This window comes from Electrophorus electricus, chromosome 17 (genome assembly GCF_041902795.1).
Source record: "Electrophorus electricus isolate QZ-2024a chromosome 17, ASM4190279v1, whole genome shotgun sequence".
Classification (NCBI taxonomy): domain Eukaryota; kingdom Metazoa; phylum Chordata; class Actinopteri; order Gymnotiformes; family Gymnotidae; genus Electrophorus; species Electrophorus electricus.
In genome coordinates, this window is record NC_137513.1 from 2,565,001 (window position 1) to 2,576,290 (window position 11,290).

General features: G+C 51.9%; 2 long non-coding RNA genes across 3 annotated transcripts in view; one reads left to right on the plus strand and one right to left on the minus strand.

The window, feature by feature from the left end:
- The window catches only part of LOC113579588 (uncharacterized), a 7,911-nt gene extending 4,342 nt beyond the window's left edge, over window positions 1–3,569 (minus strand). Inside the window, exons 1-2 of one of the 2 annotated variants that reach the window (XR_014117811.1) lie at window positions 3,315–3,569; window positions 2,648–2,965 (exon numbers count right to left, since the gene is read on the minus strand). This is a non-coding gene — a long non-coding RNA (uncharacterized LOC113579588). Of the gene's footprint in view, window positions 1–2,647; window positions 3,105–3,314 lie in introns of those variants that run through there. The other variant, XR_003410888.3, reaches the window with a different exon arrangement.
- On the plus strand, window positions 1,897–10,869 carry LOC145651803 (uncharacterized). Its single transcript, XR_014117812.1, has 3 exons — window positions 1,897–2,432; window positions 3,125–3,177; window positions 6,368–10,869. It is a non-coding gene; the product is annotated as an uncharacterized LOC145651803 (long non-coding RNA).
- Window positions 10,870–11,290: the final 421 nt, after the last annotated feature.

An 11,290-nucleotide genomic window follows, 5' to 3' on the forward strand; every position in this document is an offset into this window, starting at 1 on the left:
AAGGAATGATCTTACTGTCGTGTCACGTTTACGTCAGCCCGTGTGTTGCACATGGTAATTATGAGATATTTGAGACAATCCGTTACTGTAATAATTGTCTATAGGGCAAATGATGGTGACAGAATGATTGCAAGTCTCTCACAAGTGACTGAATATCTCCTGACATCACTGAGTGAAGTCTGCTCATTTTTGTCTAATCTCTGTGTAATTACCATGAATAACGCCATGATTAATACTATGTAATAGGTGTTGTAATTACCCGGTCGCAGAGAGTCAGACCTCTGTCAGGATGTACTTTAAGTACTTCAAGATGTGGCATACCTGCTCGTAAACACACCCTGGCCTGAAAGAAAAGTTCATAACTAGTGTTACACTTACTGTATTGTACGAGAGGAAGTACTCAACAGCAGATGTGAAGGGGATATTTATCCGTATCTACATTACTGTAAGTGAACAGAGAGTCATGCAGAGCTCTGACACTGGTGGGCTACACCTGCCTGCTCTGTTTGCCCAGTGCAGGCCCAGTAGCCAGTAAACCTCCGGCTCTCGCGCCTTGCTTGCTGCTGGCTCGCTCTGACACCTGTCAATCACCGGGCTGCACCCTGTCCCGCCTGCTCGTGCTCTTCCCTCCGCCGCCGATTCGGCTGCCTGTCGCTTCTGCTTTAGCGCGAACGGCGCTGCAGCGGAGCGCGTGCGCGAGCGCGTGGCAGGAGAGGTGCGTGCGTGCGGGGGAGAGGGGAGAGGGGGGGGGCGAGAGCGCGCTTGCGTGCGTGCGCGCGTGGCAGGAGAGGTGCATGCGTGCGTGCGTGCGTGCGGGGGGGGGCGAGAGCGCGCGCGCGTGCGTGCGCGCGCGCGCGTCTTGCTCGCTACGGGCGTTCGGTGGCAGCCGCACTGTGAAAGGCGGGCTAATATTAGCGTGTGGTGATGGCTGCCTGTATCTGGACGAAAAGAGGGTGATGAACGAGGATAGCGCTGACGGGGGGGATGGGGGTTGAGTGTGGCGGAGGGGGAAATTTAAAAGGCATAGCGTCAGATCTCTAAAGAGCGTGTGTGAGGCCGTGCTGCGTTCAGCCGCCACAGAGGACCCGGACGGTCGGTGTGTGTGTGTGTGTGTGTGTGTGTGTGCGCGCTTGCTTGCTTGCTTGCTTGCTTGCTTGCTTGCAGAGGATTAGAGATCGGTCAGAGTCCAGAGAAAAGGAGCGCAATGGAAGGGCCAGTGGAAAAAAAGGAAGAGGGCAGTTTGGTCTGTTCCCCCCCCCCCCCCCTCCTTCTTTCCTAGAGCTGCGTGTCGCTGATTTGAGCCCGTGAGCAGTTGTACGTCGCCAGCCTCCCTTCCTGCAGGAGTCGTCCCTCCCCCATCATCCCTGGCTGCTCTCTCCCCCTCTCTCGGCCCAAGCCTGGGGAGCCAGTGAAGATTAAATGTAGCCTCCATAAGCCAAGCACATAATGTAGCTATGTTTCTAGGGCCAGCATTCTCTCTCTCTCTCTCTCTCTCTCTCTCTCTCTCTCTTCCTTATTCACTTTTTAAAATGTCGTTAATGATGCCAGGACTGTCAGTAACACCAGAGAATGGCAATGTGACTGGGAATATATCTGAGGGGGGGGGAGCCATGGACACGCGGATGAACTTGACAAGACACAGGTCCAAATGAAAAAGAGGGAAGTGTGAGACGCCTTCTCACCACCCTCCCCCTTACCCACCCCTCTCCCTCTCTCTCCCTCCCTCTCTCTCCCTCTCTCTCCCTCCCTCTCTCTCTCTCTCTCTCCCTCCCTCCCTCTCTCTCTCCCTCTCTCTCTCTCTCTCTCTCTCTCTCCCTCCCTCTCTCTCTCTCTCCCTCTCTCTCTCCCTCCCTCCCTCTCTCTCTCTCTCTCTCTCTCTCTCTCTCTCTCTCTCTCTCTCTTTCTCTCTGGCTCTGGGGTTGATATGGCAGAGAGGTGGGCCTCCGACTTTAACTAATCACAGCTGTGTGAGCAAATTAATGGATGATACTTCTTTTTTCCTTCTCTCGCTCTTTTCCTCTCTTTTTCTCCCTAACTTTTTTTTTTTGTCTTGCTGCTCATCGTGGATTTATAAGGGGAGGGGGGGGGATATCTACCCCACCCAACCCCCCCTTTCAATTTTGCTTGGAGAGAAATTCGAATGAGAGGAAGAGCGTGTGCCGGGAGAGAGAGAGAGAGAGAGAGTGCGTGCGAGAGAGAGCGAGGGAGGGAGAAATGTAAGACAGATACAGAGAGTGAAAGAGAAGAAGGGGTGTGGAGAGAGGCGCACAGGCAGCACAATGCACCGATGCCTGCGCCTCTCAGCTCGCGCCTGCTTCGCCGTCGTTCTCGCAGGGATTTGAGCTTTTGCTTTTGGCCGTGGGAGCCGCGTCGGAACCGGAGATACACGCATGAATGGAGCCTCAGTAGCTAACCGACGCCGGACGAGCGAGGTGAAGTGTCTGAGTGAGACTGTGTGTGTGTGTGTGTGTGTGTGTGTGTGTGTGTGTGTGTGCGTGTGCGTGCGTGCACGCTCCCCCTCCACCCCCCACCCTGAGGTCCAGTAGACTGGTATGATTTGCTGGTGTTGTGACCCTCTCCATTGGCTGGCAGTCACACTTCCTCTACCCCTCTGCGCCTCACCGACGTTCTAGAGCGCTCTTCCTACCTGCATGTTTTCGACCTCATCTTCATCGCCATCGTCATCGAATCACCAGGCTTTTTCTGTCGCCTGGGAGCATCAAAGGAGCCACCCCTCCGGCACGCCTGTGTTTCGTCCCTCGTCCCTCTGCAAAAGACCTGTTTTTCGCCCCGCGTCTGTCTGCGCAGGACCTGCGTTTCGTCCCGCGTCTCCCTGCACGGGAGACGTGTTTGGCGGCGCGTCTCTCTCCTCCGTTCATGCCGTGCCGATCGCCTCGCATGCACCGCTCTGCCTTTCCCATCTCTCATCCCCGCAAGACTGGGCACTTTTTCGCTGCTCCTGTTCCTGACAAAAGTTGAAATATGAGATTTCTGTCTCTCTCCTTCTGTTTCTCCTCCTATCTTCCCCCCCCCTCTCTCTCTCTCTCTCTCGCTCTCTCTCTCTCTCTCTCTCTCTCACACACACACACTCTGCTTTCGCTCTCTCTGTCTTTCTTTTGTCCAGCACACTGCAGGAGTAGGGCGTTCGGCTGTATCCTCATCCTTAACAAAACCCGGGTGAGTTCTTTAAACCATGTTCTCCAGCTTTCCTTCCTGCCTCCTTGATTCCTTCTCCCTCTCTCTCTCTCCCTCTTTCTTTCTGTGCTTCACCCTCTCCCTCCCACAGCTGCCGAATCTGTTAGTGTCTTGATTACCTTTGTCTCAAAGCCTGAATGCGCCGGCTCGGTTCGGCTTGTCTGTGCCAGGCGGCGTCCGTGCTGAACCGCGCCACCCGGGAGCTCGTTGCGTTTGCCTCTGGACTAGCGGGCTCCGCATTTCTTCCGACCGGGAGCTACTTCAGTAAGTGCGGGCAGCGTTTCAGCCTGTTGTCCGGGGTACTTAATGCCCAAGCTGTACAGGGTGGGTGGCGTGACCTAGCACCAGAGTTTGAGGGCTTTTATGATGACCATGAATGCCTGGGAGAGAGGCTTATTGTGAGAGGGCTAAGTTTACCTGGGAGCCAGGGGGGGCATTTTTCAAAGTGCAGTGTAGAATGGCAGTGGGGGTCGCGGGGTCGCGGGGGGGAAGAGAGAGGGAGAGACAGAGTTGGGGGAGGGGGAGATGCCAGTGTTGTGTCTGGCTGAAGGTTGCACTTGTTGTGTGTCACAGACAAAAAGACAAACACGGCATAATTGCTATAAGAATGGTCTTTTTATTTCATTTTTTCTATTGGGGTTTTATTTGTTTGCTTGTTTTTCTTAATTTTTTTTTGTTTTTTTGAGAGATGGTCCTTTGTCATTCTCTGTGCTGTCGTTGTATACCGCAGCCAGGTCGTGTCGCTATATTTTCTGAGGGTGATGTTTTGTTTCGATGTCATTGCAGGTATGTCCAGAACAGAGACATACGCTGAAAATGTGCCTCTCGCAATCCCTGAGACCCTAACTTGTGACGTTTTGCTGTTGTGTGCACGGGTTAGGCTCTTGGGAGCTGGGAGGGGTACTCCATCATCCCAGCACTGCTGGAGACAGTGAAACGCGTGTCCGACGGACGGAAGGCCAGCGGCTAGCTAGCGGGCAGAAGAGCCAGTGAATGTGGGTTATTCGGAAAGGGAGGGAGGGATGATGGAATGCCAGGGTCCGGGTCATGTGACCCGTTTGTGGGTCGAGTCAGCTGAGCTTCCATTGTAAGAGGCAAGACGGCCGATATGAGGGGAGGATTCCTTTTCAACACGCGTGGAGCATGAGGAGCGGTCAGCCGCGGTTCCTCGCTGGCGCAGCGCGCCGTAGGCGGCCTTTGTCTCCCCGGGCCCGGCCTCGCCCACTGATTTGAGAGCAGCACAAAGTACTGGTGAGAGTGTGATGCTTACAGCTCGGTACACTTGTGTTTGACCTCAGTGAGAGTCCTCAACCTCGTGCTCCGAAGATGAGAACACGTTCTCGCTCCAGCCTGCTGCGACTGTTTGTGTGCGTGCGCGCGCGTGCGTTTGTGTGTGTTCCTCTCTGTGCAGCTTTCCCAGTGCAGTGGTCCAGGTGTGTGGAGCATGACTGTGGTCTGTAGCACAGCTGTGTGGTTAGTGGTAAGTCAGCGCTGGAAGACACTGGGCTGGGACCAGCTCACCCAGACGCCGTCACGTAATGGTGTAGCATTAGAGCTGAGAATGTGAAACATAGAATCAAAATGTAGCTCTCACAGTCCACATGTATTTTGAGTGTGCAGATTATTGATAGTGGAGCTTTATTGATATTGATATTGATATATTGATATTGATACTGATTACATTGTTATGCAGTGCTGTGCCGTTCTCTGACTGTCTGTGTTACACAGGGACTCAATGTTCTCCACTTTAGCTCATGGCTGCTGTTTAAAATGGCACCTCACTCCCAGTGGAGCACAGAAACTTTACAAAAGACATGTCACACACACCCTCATACATGCGCACAGCCAATGCACGCATGCGCACACACACACACACACAGCACACATGCACTATCTGTAATATCCCTCTGCAAAAGGAGAGACACAGAGCTGGCTGTGTGTTTGCGTGTGTGCACGTACGTGCGTGTGTGTGTGCGCGCGCGTGCGTGCGTGTGTGTGCGCGTGCGTGTGTGCGCGCGGGCATGTGTGCGTGCGCGCGTGTGTGTCTGTGTGTGCGTGCGCGCGTGCATGTGTGTGTGTGTGTGTGTGTGCGCGTGCGTGTGTGTATGTGCGCGTGCATGTGCGTGTGTGTGTATGCGTGTGTCTGCGCATGTGCATGTGTGCATGCGTGTGTGTGTGTATGCGCGTGCGTGCGTGTGTGTCTGTGTACGCATGCGTGTGTGTGTGTGCGTGTGTGTGTGCGCGCGTGCATGCGCGCGTGCGTGTGTGTGTGCGTGTGTGTGCGCGCGTGCATGTGTGTGTGCGCGTGCGTGTGTGTATGTGCGTGTGCGTGTGTGTGTGTGCGCGTGCGTGTGTGTGTGCGCGTGCGTGTGTATGTGCGCGTGCGTGTGTGTGCGTGCGTGTGTGTGTGCGCGTGCGTGTGTGTGTGCGTGTGTGTGCGCGTGCATGCGTGTGTGTGCGCGTGCGTGTGTGTATGTGCGCGCGCGTGTGTGTGTGCGCGTGCATGCGTGTGTGCGTGCGCGTGCGTGCGTGTGTGTGTGCGCGTGCGTGTGTGTATGTGCGCATGCGTGTGTGTGTGCATGTGCTGTGCATGCGTGTGTGCGTGCATGTGCTGTGCGCGTGTGCTGCGCACAGGCACACTGCGGTGTGGGCAGCGTGTGGAGTGTATGGACAGTGTGATGCCATCCCATTGCTGCACAGCTCCTCTCCCTTCTGACCGCATACCACCCGTTCCGGACCGGACCGCACGGCTGGCGCGGCGTCACCGCCCACGACGCCATTTTGTTGCGAGGAAGGTAGCACGGAGCTGCGTTGTGCTGGTGTGTCCAGGTGGCTGCTCAGAGTGCAGCTGGGCTCCTCGTGGAGGCCGCCAGCCTGAGCAGCAGCGCTTGGGCTCATTCTTTCTTTCCTTTCTTTTTTTTTAGCTGGTGGAATGGAAAAAAAAGGCCTCTAAGCAACCGGTCCCTCTGGTGTGTGTGTGTGTGTGTGTGTGTGTGTGTGTGTGTGTGTGTGTGTGTGTGCTTTGCCCCTGTCTCTGCAGTGCTGGGCTTTGCCGTCAGAGCTGTAGCTCTATTGTTTGCTACTCTCTCTCTCTCCCTCTCTCTCTCCCTCTCTCTCTCCCTCTCTCTCTCTCTCTCTCTCTCTGCACTCATGTTGCTGTCCTTTGGCACAGAGGCTGGGCCACTTTTAAGGTGGACCGGCGATTAGGGACACAGCGCTGGCAAACCCGGCCAGGCAATCGGAACAAAGCCAGCTGCAGTGAAGGAGGGTGTGCAGGTGGAGGGAGAGAGCAATGCACAGCAGGTGATGCCCGTCTCTAGGGAGACACACACACACACACACACAACGCGTGTGCTCCCACGCTGCTGACCAAAGTTTTTTTCTCAGGTACCTGAAACTGGGTTCAGAGAGAAATTGGTCTCAGCTGTGGACGTTAGTAACATCTCCCCCACCCCCCAGTCAGGAAACCCAAACCCAAACCCGTTCTCCAGGTATGGTTCTGAGATCAGACAGGTGGAGAAGCGTTTGGATGGACGTGAGCGCGGAGCAGGTTTGGCTCCTGGCAGCGCGGCGTGTCTGCGCCAGTGTTACAGTGCGCACAGCTGTGAGGAGCTCTTTCTGTTGTAGGTAAATGAGACAAGATGGCGTCCTAGCACATGTACCCTGGAGCTGCCCTGAGAGCGAACGCCACAGTGTTTCTCTCTCAGGCTGGACTTGTTTACAGTCAGGACGCATGATGTAATTGATTATGCAAGACCATATCATTTTCAGATTGGACTTCTTCGCAAATTAGTCGGCAGAACGTGACAGCAGGCATGCCAGCGTGTGGACTCCTCAGACTGCAGACCATTGGCTGGAACACTAATAGCAGACCTACAGAAGTACAGTCAACCTTATTGATCCTGATGCATCTCCCGATATAACACCTAGTGGTTTAGAAAGTTATTATCCTGAAATCTTATTATCTAAAGAGATGCCTGTTAAATCTGCGTATTTATGACCATTTAACATCCTTTTTCTTTAGTCTTCCAAAATAATATTTAGATGCACAAATTCTGAGCATTTACCTCCATTTACGCTCGGTTCCTTTGAACAACAGTAATATACATTAATGTCTAAAAATCCGTCAGTGCTCTTATTCTGCCCTTCTGAATAAGACCAGATCAACAGATCATAACGATCTCAGCAATCTAGTTTGCGACTCCCCCATTTCTCTCTCTTTCTTTCTCTGGGAGCCTGTGCAGTTAGTCGTATTCCTGAGTCACGGGTGTGTGCTGAATGTGAGGTTCTGACCCTTCCCCGGGTCCACGGTGCTGAAGAGGGCGGTTGAGTGTGTCTGTAACTGAGAGAAACACAACTTCAAGCACACGCAGACACACTGGCACGATTTCGCGCAGTCAGCCGGGCCGTGCCAACAGAGGGCCCAGGCCGGATTTGAGGGGCGCAAGCACGAATCCCGCGTGCCGAGCCGGATTAGTCTGCCTCGGCCCAACCTCAGGACGACAGTACAGAAGCGTCCCTGGCGCCTGTTTCTGCAGCTCGTGTTTCGCACAGAGAGGTTAGCTCTCATGTCCTGGCTCCCTTGGCCTGGCCTCCACGACCACGTCTATGTTTCGCTGCAGCCTAGCGCCTGTCTGGGAGCGCTCAGGTCCCTGGTGCTTCATGGGAAGCCAGGGTGGAAATCCCCTCTGAGGGTGTGGTGGAGGGCCGCAATGTGGGCCGTTTCTTTGGCTCGTCACGCTGACTCTGCTCAGGAGCTCTGTGCCGCTTTCTCAGGCTAGCCTCTCCCCGCGTTAGGCACACGTGCTGTTTGCTAACATTACATTAGCGAGGTGCTAATTAAATACCTTATGGATGGAGAGTATGATTAAAAGATCGGAATCTGGGTGGCAGCAGCCGTATCTAAAACTGCTCGAGTTCGTGCAGAAACAAAGCGTGCAGCGTGTGAGTGAGCTGACACACTGAATCGTGATGCAGCATATACATTAATCTACTGCTGCTATTCAAAGCAGTGAACTGAAATATATCAAGATTAAAGTGCAATAGAATTTGCTTTTTAATAAATGAATTGTAATGTCCAAACCTGATTTTTAATTTTTTTTCCTGGTAATTTTGTTATTTTCACGAAATGCCAAGTCTCAGTGGACTTGCTTTGGCCTGATTAATTTGTCATTAATATGCAGCCTGTCAGTGTTGGCTGTGGTCACTCCCTCTGAAGTGGGAGACTTTGTAGCTATAGTGATGATGTGGACTCCAGTGCAGTCTTGGAGATTTGCATGACAGTGGCTGAAGATCGTTTCTCAGTCGCTTGCCAGGAGCAGTTAGTGGCCAGGGCTAGCTAGTGAGAAAAGGGTGTTGGCAGCTCTGTCTCTCACTCTGTCGCCTGTGTGTGTGTGTGTGTGTGTGTGTGTGGGTGTGGGTGTGTGGGTGTGGGTCTATCTTTGGTGTTTTTCTGTGTGTGTGCATGTCTGTCACACTGATTACAAAAGAACATTCATCCTTGATGCTCACATTTAACCAGGATACTAGAGAAAATGCCCTGGGTGCTATAATTCCTTTTATAAAGATATGATGCTATCAGGGCTTTCATCATCGCTAAAGCAACCACCATGTGACTGCGCGTGTTAAGCAATATTTTCATGTTTTTCCAATTTTGTCATATTTCCTGGATATGATACGACACGTTTAGGTCATTTTTCCTGTATGCCGTACATACAGTACAGTTCTAAACCTGAAATTTGATCTTATGCATAATTTAGGTGGCGTCTTTCGCTGCCTATGTGCAGTAATCTCGTGGTAGTGGAAATACCCTTCTGTTACGATAAGCATGCTGAAACAAGACGTTTTAACGATTTAACACATCATTTCCTAAAATTGTACTTTCTGGAGTTTGCCCAGAGAGGGATTCTTGGGAGACACTTTTCAGTCATCATTAGTCTGTGCTTTGTATTTTTCAGCATCTATTAAAGATGACCTTAAAACAGAAAATCTTGCTTATTTCTTATATAACGCTTATGTAACTGTGTTTTGGTATTGTAGTTAAACTCTATATGTAATCTCTGCAATTATATTTATTTATTTCCTTTTTTTTCACAAAGTAATTGCTGAAGCCCCATTTAATAACTACTGGCTAATCCACACTTCGAAACAATTTATACACATTTTTCTTCAGCCTGAGCTTGGGATCTTTTCCAAATCACCACTATTCACCCAGTGATAACCGTAGTAGTGTTACAGCTTTTCCCAGAATTACCCTGGAGAACCCAAACCTGATCAACACACCTGTACTGTGTAGAGCTGTGATATTCATACTGGTTCTGTGTGACAGGACTGAGTCCTTTGTTCTGTCCAGTGAGTTAACCTGGTTCTGTGCGCTTAGCTTCTGGATCTCGTTATGCTGGTTTTGGTTAGAAGGTTCTGTTGGACTGTTGGAGGCTGAGGGTTGCTATGTGGAGGTGGAGCTGGGAGAGTTTTGCAGTAACCCCGAGGTTGTGGCCCTCGGTCCTCTCACCTGGCTGCCAGTGTGCTGGGATGAGGTGAACATAAGGGCGTCGGCGGGGTCGTCTCTCGCCTCCAGTGAAAGGAAACAGGAAGAAATGGCTTTGCATGACAATGGATGTCACTATCCTCTCCTCCTTTCCTGCAGAGAAGTCGGACGTGATCGCAAGGCAGTGTGCGAGCAGTTCGTTTTCTTTGTTTCTCTCTGTGCACGGCCAACTGGAGGGCAGAGAAGTAACCCGGTGGTCTGAAATATAGGACTGGCAGGGCAGGAACCGGAGTGCCTCGGAAATGTATCCGAACCGCTCACTTTCAGACTCGGTCTTTTTTCTTGACAGGAATCAAAAGAATATTTAATCCAAATACATATTTTCAGCCGGTTTACTAACAGCCATAGAGCAGACCGGCACGGGGCGTGGCAATTCCCCTGGCCATGCAGATCTTGAGAGGGCGTGGCGGGTTCTTCTGATGCTGTGATGCCTCAGAGACTCTCTGCTCTTCTGCTGCTGTCTCACCCAGCTAAGCTCTGCACATCACCCTCGAGCTCTTGACAGCAGGGGGCATTTTCTATTATGGCATCTTTCTGCTTGTATCTCTCTCTCTCTCTCTCTCTCTCTCTCTCTCTCTCTTTCTCTCTCACTCTTTTTTTTTTAACATTTCATGTATTCATCTCTCTCACTCCAAACTCTCTTGCTCTCCAAACTTTGTCCTCACATGGCTTTTGGCCTACTTACTGTAGCGTGTGCATGAATGTGTGTGAGTGTGTGTGTGTGTGAGTGTGTGTGTGCGTGAGTTTGTGTGTGCGTGTGTGTGCGTGAGTGTGTGTGTGCGTGTGTATGCACGTGTGCGTGCGTGCGTGTGTGTGTGTGCATGAGTGTGTGTGTGCGTGTGTATGCACGTGTGCATGCGTGCGTGTGTGTGTGTGTGTGTGTGAGTGTGTGTGGGTGTGTGTGTGTGTGTGCGCATGTTTGCACGTGTGCGTGCGTGCGTGCGTGTGTGTGTGTGTGAGAGAGTGTGTGTATGTGTGTGTGTGTGTGTGTGGTGTGTGTATGTGTGGTGTGTATGTGTATGTGTGGTGTGTGTGTGTGTGTGTGTGTGTGTGTGCGTGTGTGCGTGTGTGAGTGTGTGTGTGTGTGTGTGTGCATGTTTGCACGTGTGCGTGCGTGCGTGTGTGTGTGTGTGTGTGTGAGAAAGTGTGTGTGGTGTGTGTGTGTGTGTGTGTGTGTGTGTGTGTGTGTGTGATTGTGTGTGCGTGTGTGTGTGTGTGTTGAGAGAGTAGCTGCATCACATTTTTTTGTGTGTTTGTGGAGCTCCTCATCCTCTTGGCTCAGTGCTCCAGTCAGAGCTCAGCACAAACGTTGGCGTCGGCTGATGCTTTTAAGAGCACCCAGCAAATTTGACACTCAAGGAAACAAATGTAACTGTTTCTGCTGGCATGAAGGCACAGTGTTACTTTTAGTGAATACTGGTGGCAGTCCTTAATACTAAATTCACCAAAAAATCAAATCCCAAAGTAGAACAGTACAGGTTGTGGACCGAGTACTTTACAGATCCATGTAAGGAACACGAAGCGATGGCCGGGAGAATGTCCTGTGTC